The sequence below is a fragment of the Drosophila innubila genome (assembly GCF_004354385.1).
Source record: "Drosophila innubila isolate TH190305 chromosome 3R unlocalized genomic scaffold, UK_Dinn_1.0 2_E_3R, whole genome shotgun sequence".
Taxonomy (NCBI): Eukaryota; Metazoa; Arthropoda; class Insecta; order Diptera; family Drosophilidae; genus Drosophila; species Drosophila innubila.
This window is the reverse complement of record NW_022995380.1, coordinates 25,651,814-25,665,860: the sequence shown is the minus strand read 5'-3', so window position 1 is coordinate 25,665,860 and position 14,047 is coordinate 25,651,814. Positions and strand designations below refer to the sequence as shown.

General features: G+C 36.3%; 1 long non-coding RNA gene across 1 annotated transcript in view; it reads left to right on the top strand.

The window, feature by feature from the left end:
• Positions 1-368: 368 nt before the first annotated feature.
• The window catches only part of LOC117790457, a 37,190-nt gene continuing 23,511 nt past the window's right edge, over positions 369-14,047 (top strand). The window contains exon 1 of the long non-coding RNA XR_004617979.1: positions 369-617. This is a non-coding gene — a long non-coding RNA (uncharacterized LOC117790457). The remainder of the gene's footprint in view (positions 618-14,047) is intronic.

Here is a 14,047-nt window from a genome sequence, read left to right as displayed (position 1 = left end):
TCCAGGCGGATGCTGTTTGGGTTTACTGGCCCCCACAGGGTGTCATGTGGGCATGGAGCTGAGATTTGCCCATTGAAAGTGTTGGACTTGGATGGACTTGGTGTCAAAGAAGCGCGCGCGAGCAAGGAAAAGTGCCGTAGTCCGTTAGCCGTACTCACTGCCCCCCAGCCGTATCCGACTCCCTGTACCCGTAGTCCTAGTGCCGTAGTGCGTTAATTTGAGAGTCTCTCGCTCACTCGCTCACCCGCCCGCTCTCTAACTCTCACTCTCGCGCTGTCTCTCCATGTCTCTCGCGGAGTAAACTCGTGTGTGTGTGTGTGTGTGTCTCTCTCTCTCTCTCCGGTCTCTCGGTAGTGCGTGTTCGCTCTCAGTCAGCCGCTCTTCAAGTTGACATGTTTATGTTTTGGCAACAAACGACGCTCTCTGGTGCAAACTTTGACAGCTGCAAGTGTCAGCACAGTGGTACAAATCATAAACATTTAACTCAAACTTTGATTTGCTTATTTGGCAATTGGATGGCAAAATAAGACTTACTAATGGTTCCTAGCTAAAGCTACACTGAATTATCTACACGTCTGCACAATGAAACGAGGGGACTTGGCATGGTAAATTGATTGGTAAGTTTCTAGTAACTACTTATACTACTTAACATATATGTACAAGCCGACAAAATACAAATTACAAAATATTATTGTTCCTTAACTAATTCATTTAATTTGTTTTTATACCACGTTCTTCGCAAACTTAATAAAAGGGTATAATAAGTAGAGCAAGTATGCGTAACAGGTGGAAAAAGAAAATACCCGTCCCGATAATGTTATAGAGTATTGGAATACACTAAGTGTACTCTTACATAAGTATAGGACAACAAAAATTATAATTATGCATAAAAACATTTTAGCTTTTTTTTCCCCGATTTTGTATTATATCACTCAATAAAGATTTATTAATATATTTGGCTATGAGAGAATTATTGAGAAGTTCAGTCGATCTTATACCATAAGATATATCCTCTTGCTGGCAGATATAATAACTAGTTCTTATTCTAACTAACTGTCTTATTTCCGTTTATTCGTATTCAACCTAAATTTTAACTCAAAATTATTTTTGAATTTGAAATTAATTTATATACATTTAAAATGTAAAAAATATAAACGTAAAAAAAAATAATATTCAGCTATTTAGATTCTTGGTAAAATAATAACGAAAGTTTTTGTAGTTTTTTGAAGTTATGTGCTTAGTTCAGAAACTAAAATTTGAAGATATTGGGATTATTCAGCAGGCCATTTTTTGAATGACATGTTAGCTTTTCAAAATAACCATTCTACTACAACTATTGTAAAGCCTTCCAAAAAATCGGAAGCGGGCATCACACTATTTGTATAGTACCAAAATTATAATGTTTTTAATGCTCCATTGATTCAAATAAAAGTCTACAGTATGTATGTTAATTCGATCTTCTCAAAATGTGCTTTTTGTTTATATATCTAAATACTTAAAAGACTTCTAGTTGAAACTCAACTGCATTAACCTGAATTTCTTGAATTATGCATTCTGCAATTGAATTGTAGTCTTTAATGCAACCATTGACTTATCTAATATTGATAAGCAAACCACATAAAATCTAATTTAAAAGCCACGCAATGCTGACAATTTTAAATCAATTTGCCTATTAGAAATGCCCACAGGCCCCAGAGCTCCCCACTTTCAATGATGGTCCCCAAAACACAAGGCACTAAGGACAAATGTGCAAATATGCAAATTTAGAGAAATGCAAGAGGCAAAACATTTGTGAAATGTCGATTTAAATGTAGGAGAGCGAGTTTTGCATTTAATTAAAAGTGCATTATTACGTTTATACGTTTATTATATATATATATTATGAGTATGGCCATGTAAGACAGCTCGGATTGGAGCTGCAGGCCGGATGAAGACGGGGTCGGATTGGTCGGATGTCTGCCTTATTTGACAGACCAGACATTCATCAGCACAACGAATGGCGCACAACTCGTAACATTTGCACGAAATCTCATTATTTTAATTAACTTTCTCTTCACAAAACCATTTGGTGCGGTTGCCACGGACATCGACATTGCCACCAACACTGACAACGGCAACAACAGCAACAACTGCAACAACAATGACTCCGGCACCGACAACGACAACGACACCGATACCGACCGAGATGAGGCGAATGTTGGCGATTCTGTTGCACTACTCGTGACACGGCAGAGAAAGAGAGATAGAGAGTGACAGGGAAAGAGAGAGAGAGTGAGAGAGAGAGAGGAGACAGTGCAGCTGCCTTAGCTGGCTCAGCAGCCTGCGGCTGTCCTTTATCCTGCTAAATCGCATTACTAAACTGTCATGTGAAATGTCAACCGTAAAGCGCTCACTGATTGTTAATTTCACTTTTATTACCGCTCCACATTGTAGCTCCAGTTACTCTTCTTCTTCTGCTTCTTCTCGTTGCTGTTATTGTTGTTGCTGTTGCTAGTGACGCCATTGAAAGCCGTTGCCCAATTGCCAATTGCTTTGTCTGTGAACGATTTGGCAGTTGAAAGCTCATGACGCCGCCATTCTCTAAGCTCTAAATGGGCCTACCTCAGCTCTGCAGTTGTTGTCTCCCATAGTTGGCTGAGTTTAAGCCGCATTTTGGTATTCGGATTGACAGCATCGCTAGTTTCATTGTTTTACTGTCTAAGGATAGCTATCCAGTGGGTGATAATTCGTTTGAGAGTAGTCGTTAGAGATCTGCATAAAGCTAAAAATTATAGGCAACAAAAGAAAAAATTTTACTTTGATGTTCATCGCGAATAATATTAAGTTTAAGTCCAATTTATGAAGCACTTCAGTTAATACAACTGCACAAATTAAATTGCTTGAAATCATTCATGAATTGTTTTTTTATAATAAGTTTCAGAGATACTCCAATTCGTTTGAGCATATGCATACAATTTCTTGAATTGTTCATGAAACCATTATTCGATCGTAATAAATTTCATTTAATAGATGAGAATTAAATATATTTTGTATGAAATAAAAATTAGAATGAATCGACTTTTTCAAAAAAAAAAAAAAAAAAAAAAAAAAAATGGCACCCCATATTCGTAATCTAGGGTCAATTCTAGGATGTTTTTACCAAGAAACTACAGTTCAAAAATCAACTCCTAGTTTTCGCTTTTTTAGTTGAAAAATTTTGCATTTTAAATCCTTGCAGGGACGAAAATTATGTTTTTAGGACAATTTGTCATTGTATTTGAAAGTCGTGGTCCTAACTTGAGTTTTGATATCAATCTTGTCAAGATCGTACTAAAAATAGTAAAGATGTGGTAATAATTCATGATAAAAATATTAAAAAAACACGATTTTCAACTCAAAATTCGGGGACTATGAATTGATTTTAAAACTATGGTTTCATGTTGGAAACATCTTTTGGCCCATGCAATTTGATGCACTCTAATAAAAATAGTTTAAAAATTGATTTAATTTAAAGTTACATTACATTTTTTTTGCAAGATATAAATAAAATTTGAGCTAGAGGTTCTATATTCTATATATATGTAGTTACAATGTACATTCTTCCTTATTTTCTTCAGGCCATACATTAATAACACTTGACTCGTTCTGTTAATTTCAATACAATTCTGTATATTTTTAGAGCTAAGTGAAACCGAAGATTTTTCTGTACTAGCCCAATTAACAAATGGACTTAGCAAAAGCTGTATTTTAGGCTTAAGCAATTGGATATATTTATTTATGTGGATTTGCCAAGCCAGTTCAAGTAATGCTTATAAGAAAATCAACTTAATTCAGCATAACCATTTGAATTGTCGACTTACACTTAATTCTGAAATAATATAAATATTTTGATTTATTTATTAATTTTTTTTTATTATATTGGTACACAGATCTGGCTGAAGATTAGAAAAGGGCATTGTAGTGCTAATTTGTTGTACATAGTTTTGTTAGCTGCCATAATAAATCCAGCAGCAACATAGCTAAGGTAACTCGTTTCAGCAATCAAGTCACAACAAGCTCTGGGCAACATTTGGTCAATTGTCTCGTTAACAAATTGCACGACGCAGTGCTGCAGCTCATTTTCATAAATGCAACCCGCGCTTGCCACTCCTCACTCCTCACTCGCTCTCTCTCTCTCTCTCTCTCGCTCTCTCTCTGCTCTAGCTGCAGGTTGCAGGTTGTTGGTTGCTGGTTGCTGGTTGCATGTGCGACCGTGTCCATTGCTAGCTGGCAGCGAGTAGTGAGTAGTGAGCAGCGAGTAGTGTTCTGCCCCCGCCCTTCTTGACTAGAGCTCAGAGCTCAGAGCTCCACTCATGCGACGGCGTCTGTCACTGACTATTCCCAAAGGTGCAAACAAAGTGATTATACTTGGCCATTGTTCCGACTCTTTGTGGCATGGTCGTGGGAGTGTGCGGCATGTTCCTCGCACTGACACTTGTACTTGTGGCACTCACTGTGGCTGTGTGGGGCATGCGTGTGGTGCGGGTGGTTTATTAATTGAAATGTTAGTGCAGCCAGCTACAAAAGTAGCTACTAAATAATAGATTTGTATCGAGAATTGTGGCAAGCAGATATTTGATGCTCATTAAGTAAAGTGGTTTTAGTTTTCCTGCCCCCCCCCAACTCGTTTTTGCAATTTATGTGCTTAGTCGCTTGTGGGGCAACCACTGACAACGACAACAACAACTACAACAAACTGGCGCAGACGCTGGCGGCTCAACAAAAAAAAAGGTTGAAAGATGAATTGGGTCTCGTTTATTTTAATGCCCTGTCGCCGCAGTGGGTCGCAGAGTTGTCTCAGGCTGCAGCTCAGTTGGGCTCACTTATTGGACATTAGCTCAGTTGAAATTCGTGACTTTTGTCCAACTCCCCCCAACCCCCACCCTCCCCTCCAACCGCTGTGATCCGTTCCAGAGTTGGATGCCTTTTGTGTAAGGTGCACATTAGTAGTAATTTTTAATGCCTTACTTTTTCGTCTACTTTGTTCGAATGCTACAAACGGTTTTCTATTGCCAAGTTGCCTGTGTTGTTTCTGCTGCTTCTCAAAAGGTTTTTAGTGGTTTATTATTTAAATGAAGTTTTAGTTCTCTTTTACAGCCATTGTTACTTGCCCAACTTCATCTTCGATATATGTATGCCACATATATGTGTGTATATAATTTCTGGCCTGTTCGAATTTAATCAATTTGATTTATTTTCTTGGCTCATATTGTGTTGAAAATATTGTACAAACGCATTGTGTCCATGCGTATCCATATTCAAAACCATACCATATCGTATGGCATTCAGGAAAAACAGATTTTAATTTTGGAATTTTGGAATTCGGTCTGCCGTTAAGAGGGGAGCAGAATTAGCATAAGCAGCTGATGGTAGGGCCATACATACTCCGACTCCGACTCCGACTCCGACTTCGATTCGGGGACGGACCTCTCTTAGACATTGTGTTTGAAACGCTGATGATAATGATGGGCGGCATTTGCTAGATTTTCAACTTGAAAGAGCTTGAATTTCTTTTTCGATACACATGCTTCTCTATATTGTATGTAAGTATGTAGAATATTTATGACTGCCGGCAGTCTCTGCTCGTGTCAAGGAAATGAGAGGCAGCTCCAAGTGGGACAATCCTAAATAAACTATTTCGAGTATTACATATCATGTTGGCTTGTGGGTCAGGAAATACGACTACATATCGAAATCTACTATACAATGTATTATATAATGTTATTGAATTCAAGCATTATTGCATGGAAGCTACATTTATTCAATTATTTGTATATTTTGTCACAATTTCATATTCTACATTTGCTGAAAACAATTTTTTAAAGAGTTTATTTTTGGCTTTATTGTATTGCAATTCATCAAAAGATCAGAAAAATAAATATACATTTTTCATGAATTTAAGAAAAAAAAATTACTTTCTTTTACCTTTTACTCTTCGATAGTATGTTTATTAAGATTTATAACTACATGCTTGTTTTTATTCTCATGACTCTAAGAACTTTATAACTTACCTAATAATTTAATTTTATAATCAAAGACATTATTAAAATATATTATAATTCTAAAAAAATGTGTTTTCAATCTTATTATAAAAATGCATATTATTCATTCAGAGTTGCTGTATTTTAATAGATTTAATAAAAATGTTCTATTGCAATTTAAATATATATTCTGTTGCTTTTATATTTAAATTACATTGAAAATTCTGCTAATAAAGAAAATATCTTTATTCTTTTTATGTCTTTAAGAATTTCTGTAGTTTTTTAGAGCCGCTTTCACTTAAATCGGGTCAGTGCGCAAAAAATGACAAATCAGGCTTTAGCTTTGGTAACAAGCTAAAATCAGCTACCAGATCCGCTTGCAGCTTGCTGCATGCCGCATGCCACTTGCCAATTGCAGCCCCAGAAGCCCCAAAGCCACCCACAAACATTTAAAAAGCGCATATTTATCTTGATGGCCAAATACGAGTAGAATTGCTGAGCAGGAGAAACAGGAATAGACTGCGATTATCCAGAGGCACAACACACCCAGTCAGCCCACTTTTGTTTATGAGAAATTACATTTGAACAGCAAGCATGGAGATGCCAATCTTATTAATGTTGCTTGTTGATCCGTCCGTCTGTCCGTCCGTCTGTCCGTCTGACTGTCTGTCCGTTTGTTAGTTGGTAGTTGGTAGTTTCAGCCAATGTCTTGTCGACTAGCCAACATTTTTGCATACAACAACACAACAGCAACAACAAGAACAACATGTTGCTGTGGCTTTGGCATCCCACTCCGTTCAGGCCAAAATGTATCAAATTTCAATGCACAATCATCACAATCAAAAATAAAAATTCCGAAATCAACTTTTGTTGGCTACACTGTGAGATCTGCGTTGTGACGATGACTGCAGTCACTTTGAATGTTGTTGTTACTGTTGCTGTTGTTGTTGTTGTTGGCAGTGTTGGTGTTGTAGCCGTAGCTTGTTGTTGGTAATATAAGATACGAAATCAAAAATACATCATTGCCAACAAGCACAGACACAGACACAGTCACAGACGATCTCCAGCTACGACTGGCCATCGGCATCTTCTGCTCCGTCCTGCTTCCTGCTCCCAGCTTGCTGCTCCAGCTCCTGCTCCCTGCCAGCTGCTCCTCCATGCTCATTTGTCTGGGCAGCGCTGATTGTATGCATGTTTCGCTTTTCTTCTGCCGCACGCTAAATGAAGTAAGCAAACGTTGATTACATGGCCTCAAGTGTGCGCCGTGTTTGCAGTCGCCTTGTCCGAGGATCGATGCTGCACAGTGGGACAAACTGAAATTATTTTTTGCTAAAATTAAATCTTTTGCATTTGATAGAAATCTTTATAAGCGTGGAAATGACAAATCAGCCAATGGATGATTCATGTTTGTTGGTCAAAGTTGAAAAATATTTTCTGTGTAAATTTTTTTTTGTGTCAAATTTTTAATAAATTCAAATTTTTTGTCCAAAATATACACGTTCATCTTTTCGTATTCTTTTAAACAGCATTGTTTTATATATAAAGTAGTTTAATTAGCCAAATTAAATGCATTGCGCTCTTCCCTTAAACCACCATTTTATTGCCAGGTTGTTAGAGAATTGACTATCAAAATCTTTTGTAGAAGTGGGATGTAGTCCAAACCGGTGCATTGTTAGTTATATTTCATCAAATTTGAAAAAACCTAATTTTAGAGTTTCTTTTAGCATTATTGATAAAAAAAAGTGAACAAGTGAAAAACAAATTTATTTGGTATTTCATTACAACTGAACATATTTTTTTAACGACATTAAAAAGAAGAAGATCAGTCGCATAACTTGTCTACAATTCAATTTTAAAGTTTGTAATATTTGGAAAAATAAGTGGGTCAACATTGAGAGGCTGTCACGCCCACAATTTTTACTTGATTGCCAAATCCTGTTGGATACGTAATCTTTGAAGATTTTTCTATCATTTATATGACTTTTACATTCGCTTTCATCGAAAACATGATTTTGGCCACACTTTAAGACCTAATGTCCCACAGTGCGCTGTCCTCGATGCTGGGAACGCTGAGCGGGTATATCGGTGTCTGGCCGGTTTGACTGTTTGGCTGGGAATCTACATGTTGGCGCATCGTCGTTTTTAATGATGACTTCAAATGAGACGCTGTTTATATGTACGTTTCTCATGCGGCCAATCTGCGGTGTAAGCCTGGCCATAATAGACTTGATTTTAGCCTGATTAAACGAATGCTCTTCTCTGTCCTCGTTTCGCACAAGTGTGTTAATTTTTAATTAGACTTGTACTGTTATTTGTTGTCGCTGTTTGTGCTGTTGTTTGTTTGTTTGTTTGTTTGCTGGCTGATCAGCATAAAGGGTTAAGAATGCAATTGACTTTGTCTCGCCCTCTTGACTTCGGCGGCCACAAATTTGCAAATGCGAAAAGGAGACACGAGACAGAAGACAGTAGACAGAAGACAGAAGACAGTAGACGGGAGACAGGAGACAGGAGACAGGAGACAACCATATAAGGTGGGGCCCCCGATGAGATGCGACACAAACAGCAACGACGACTCCTCTTTACAACTTACATGTTCTTAATTACAATAAAATGTTACAAGCTTAAGGTGAGGTGAGGCTACAAACAACACAACAGCACAACAACAGAGAGAACACAACAACCACGACGCCAATTCCAGCTTCAATTGCAGCTCCACGCTTCGGTTCACTTTGATGTAGGCAACAACAATGGTCTTCAGCCACAGCCAGAACCATAGTCAGATCCAGAGTCAGATCCAGAGTCAGATCCAGAGTCAGTCCCAAAGCCAGAACCAGAACCAAAACCTGAGCTGAGCTGAGCTGAGCTGAGCGATGGCGGCAGCTATGAGTGGGACCAGCCCACGGTCCATTTTCAATATTGTATTCTTATTATTATGAAATCAAGCAGCAGGCACGAGGTCTCGGTCTCAGTTCGGTATGATATGCATATAAATAAATAAAAAGAAAATTGACAAGCTCATAAACTCGCTCGCGCCTCAGAGAAATTCAATCTTGTAGATACAAATGAAACGCAATCATATTTTATGCATGAGCCTGACAAAAAAAAAAAGAAACTAAATAAGAAAAAAATAACAACAACACACACTACAAAGATACTTACGACTTTATACAACGACTATACAAAATTGTGTGTCCCTCACATGTGGCATTATGGTCAGTATGCATTTGAGTACTTTTGTATGTGAGTCTGTGTGTGTGTGTGCAAATTTGATTATTTATTGGGGTGCTTCAGGCGAACAAACTTTATTTCCTATAAATAGCTTGCTAATATTAATAGAAATATTCTAAATGTCCAATTATAAATTCCAATTCGATAACTTTCTTTAAGACAATTTAAAATTTGTTTTTGAATTTGTATATAATTATTATTAGTATTAATCAAAGCAATTTGTAATGCATAAAGAAATAATCAAAAGTAATTATTTGAACTGTAATTTATGTATTTACTGTCAACTAAGCACAGTTAAAATAAAATTATCAAAATTACAATATTAAATTATATTTAAAATGATAAAAAGAAAAAAATTTAAAAGCATAAAATTCTGGGGAAGTTAACAAAAATATTTTTTTTTAAAATATTAGTTATAAAATACTAATGACTTGAATCAAGTTAGTTTAGTTTTTTCACATCATAAACTTTAATACTTTCTTTAAGATAACTGTTTTTAATTAGATCTTCCAACAATAGAGCATGAAAATAAAAATGATACGTCAATAAAAATGACTTGATTTTTATTCAAATAAATATTTTACTTTATAAATAAGAATATTTTATAAGAAAATTTAAAAAAATTAAAAAATATATATTCAATAGAGATGCTTTCTCTATTTTAAAGAATATTTGATTCTCGACACCTTTTTTAGAGTGAAAGCTCTTAATTTTTAAATTCAAATGCAAAGAAACTTTATAAAAACTTCGATTGTATTGTAAAAACTAATATAAATATTTTATTTTGAGTACCCCTGTTGCATGTGTGTGCTGTGTTTTCCTTTTGCATTTGGGTGCAATACCAGGGACTCCAGCGAAGGTGTTAAGTTATGGCACAGTCCGCAGCTACACACAGCTGGGCATCCAATTTGCTGGCCACCGCGCGTGTTCCCCGTCTCCTTATCCACAAATTAGGCATCAGCATCGCATTTCGTATTTCACATTTGCTGTTGTTGTAGATGTTATTATTGTTGTTACTGTTGTTGTCGTTGTTGTCGTTGCATGGAACATACCTCTATGGGGGTTTGGTTAGCTCTGTGCTCACTGTCACCAGTCAACAGTCACCAGTCAGCGTCACCAGTGAAGATAGAGAGGGAGAGAGAGAGGGAGAGAGACCAAGCAAGAGAGAGAAGTAAACCACACGCCCTGTTTGATTTATTGCGCATTGTCAAATTATCCTTGATAAGTCATTAATATATTTTTTGGCCACTCTTCTCGGTAGTCCCGGACCAGGCTTGGTCGTCGTCATTAATGCCGTTTGTTTGTTTTGTTTTGACGTTGACTTTTGTGGCACTCGCTGTTCTGGTTGTTGTTGTTGCACAGTTGCACAGTTGAACTTTAATGCTCAACACTTTCGAACTCGTAACGCCCAATTCACATGGCCATAAAAAGCGCTAAGTAACCATGGCTACCAGTGTGCCCCACACACACACACACACACACACACAAGCACACACACAAGCACACACACAGTGTGTAGCATAATTTATGTCTTTACAAGCTCTCAAATGAAGTGGCAAATTCACACTTTTAGCCAGCCCGTAAAAATGTAATAGTTCGGTCAGATTGTATGACCGACCACAAATAACATCATCATAAAACGCAATTCACAAATCATAAATATAAATATAAATGGAATTCGTGTGGCGTATACCCAATATACCAATCCAATTCAATCCTTACCAATCCAATTCAATCCAATTGTACGCCCAGCCACGATCTACCCTCATCTTGAATCGACGATCATCGATCCATTTCGCATACAATAAAGCAATCCGATTTTCGTATCATAAACTTAAAATGCTCTCTGTCCGACTGTCCGGCAGTCCATCTGTCCAACTGTCCGACTGTCCGGCTTCAACATTTGCGTTTGCGTTTTGCCAGCCGTAAATCTTCCTTGGCCGTCCGCTTTGCCTTTACTGTTGCCTTTGCCTGGCCTATCAGCATGCCAGATACATGCAATCCGCCAGATACTTTGACTGCACTCCTCGAGCTCAGTGTTTGCGCATGCGCACGCGTTGCTGCAACGCCGCGGCGTTGATAGATTTATGGCGCCAAATAAACAGCCTTAAGACAAAAAGCCAAATCAGCTGAAAAACCTCAGCAGCCGAGGGAAAATCAACAGGGGCTCTGCGATCAACTCAGTCTGGTTAATCAAATAGTAGATGCTAAAAAAAAAGACCACTAAACATGATCATTTGCCATTTTACTGTGGGCCATTAATGGCTAACTATATGGCCAGAAACAACAAATGGCCCAGTTGAATTTGCCATTCATTATGATCCAGCGTTTGTTGTCATTTTATGAGCTTATCCACTATTCGAATATTAATATCATCATTAAATTCATTAACTAATATTGAAAGAAGTACTAGTGTATCAAATTTATTCAGAACTGTTTTTATAATTAAGCCTACAACATTTATTTTAAATAAGATCTATTAATCTAAGAATTATTTCTTTCATAAATTATCGTGAAATAAAGAAAAATGCGTCTTTTTCAAATTTAAAAAGAATTTATTTAAAACACTTATATAAAGGTTATAGGTATATTAATAAATATTTTTTTGTTGATGTTGATGATGATGTTGATAAAGAATGATTGTAAATTATTCCTTTTATGTATTGTATGTTTAAAAACATTTAGGGACGGTTTTTTAATGTCTCCTTAAATTTAATTAAGTTTATTTTAAATTTTGACAAAATGCGTTTTTATAAAATTTAAAAAGAATTTATTTCAAACATTTCTTTAATTTATTTAAAACACTTATATCAAGGTTATTGGTATATTAATAAATAATTTTTTTGTTAATATTGATGATGATGTTGATAAAGAATGATGGAAATTATTCTTTTTATGTATTGTATGTTTAAATACATTTAGTGCCAGTTTTTCAATGTCTCCTTAAATTTAATCAAATTTATTTTAAATTTTGACATTAATTTCCATACATTTTACCTCAAAATATCTCTGACTAACTAGACATAATTTATTGTATCGAATATTCCTTATAGATATATTTAAATTGATATAATTTAATTAATTAATTAAACTCTAGGCAAAGAGGATTCTTTAAAAATAATTATATTTAATTTTAAATATGTTTGAAAGTCTTCTTGTTAATCTGAGATTTAAGTAATGCAATAGAAACTTGTGTTGCCTTAAGAGTTTAGAAATTTGTATAGCTAGAAATTTGCAAATTTTAATATGTGTCACTATTTACTTAATAAAATATTTTAAAAGTTTTATAATAGTTTTATAATCACTTGAAGTCATATTTACAATTATATGGTTTTTTAATAACATTCAAATAATAACTTATTTAAATTTCTTACAAGTTTCAATGATGCCATTTTATTTGAATTTCTGTAGGGCACAAGATGTGTCAACTTGCTTGAATTGGACTCACAATCGTGAGAGCAAGTACAGCATCTTGAAGGCGACCAAATCTAATCACGAAACTAGTCGAGAGCCGCAAGCAGGCAATTTGCAAATCGCGCTCATAATAATTCTCAGATACGATAATTAGTCGCAATGCGATTATAAGAGGTGACTCTCCACTGGCTGCCCAAGTCGAGTCGAGGATGAGGATGAGGACGAGAAGGAGGACGAGGACGCTGCGCATGAGTAGCACGCCACCAGGGCAAGATTTATGGCCACAGTGTTGAAAGAGGAAAGGAGGGAAGGAGGATGGAGGCGAGGAGTCGAGGAGTCGATGGCGACAACCTAGTTGACGTTCATTGGAGCACCGCAAACTGTTCGTGATCTCTTTGGCTCTGTGGTTGATCTTTGGCGCGCTCTCGTAATTTATTCGCTCGCCCGCTGACATAATTGCGGCAGGAGTGTGGAAGGGTATATCAATAAGGGTGGGGGTTGACAGGGTGCAGGGTTGTCTTGCAAATTGATTGAAAACTTACAACAACTGCAGCACAAATTATGTCGACGGCATTGAGCGACATGCGACGATGTTTGTCGACTCAGTTTGCCAGCGAAAAATTTTATTAAAAATAATTACACCTTTGTAGTTTGTCAATCAAACCGTAAACGGGGCCAAAAATAAGCCACACCAAGAGCCAGGCCAGGCCAGAACAGAACAGAAGAGAACAGACCAGGTTAACATGTTGAAAAATCGCTACAACTTTTCGCTGAGTCAACAACAACACAAATGTTGGCCAACTCTGTCGCCGAGCATGCGGAGTAAATCTCATTTGAGCCTCTACTGACATGTCGCAGGATTAAGTTGTCAATTGGTATAGCTGACCATGGAGCTGGCAACGCCTCTGTTGTCTCTTGTCTGCTTCTTGTTTTAGCATTGCGAAAATATTGAAATTATGTAGTGTAGGTACACTGAAAAAAACAGGACAACCTATAAAATCAAGAATATTCATTCTAAATATTTTGTTCTTAAAGTAAGGCCATTTGAAGACCATATTAATAATACTAAGAGTATTAATCTAAAAAATCGAAATTCTTAATACAAGAATAAATATCTTAAATTGTTAGGAAGGTATAAATATGTACTATTTCATATGAAATATATAGTTGACTGGTGGCACTCTGGTTAGAGACGCCGCTTCAGTAAAAAAGCAGCGGACGGCGGTTCGAATCCCACTCGGGGTAACAAGGTAAAAAAATAACAATTATAAATTTATCAAAAAAGAATAAAATTTATGTGAATTTAAAATTAAAACAACAATAAAAAATTATAAATTAAAAAATCAAATATAATTTTATTAATTTTTTGACTTAAATATTAAGAACATTTATTCTTGTAATTAGAA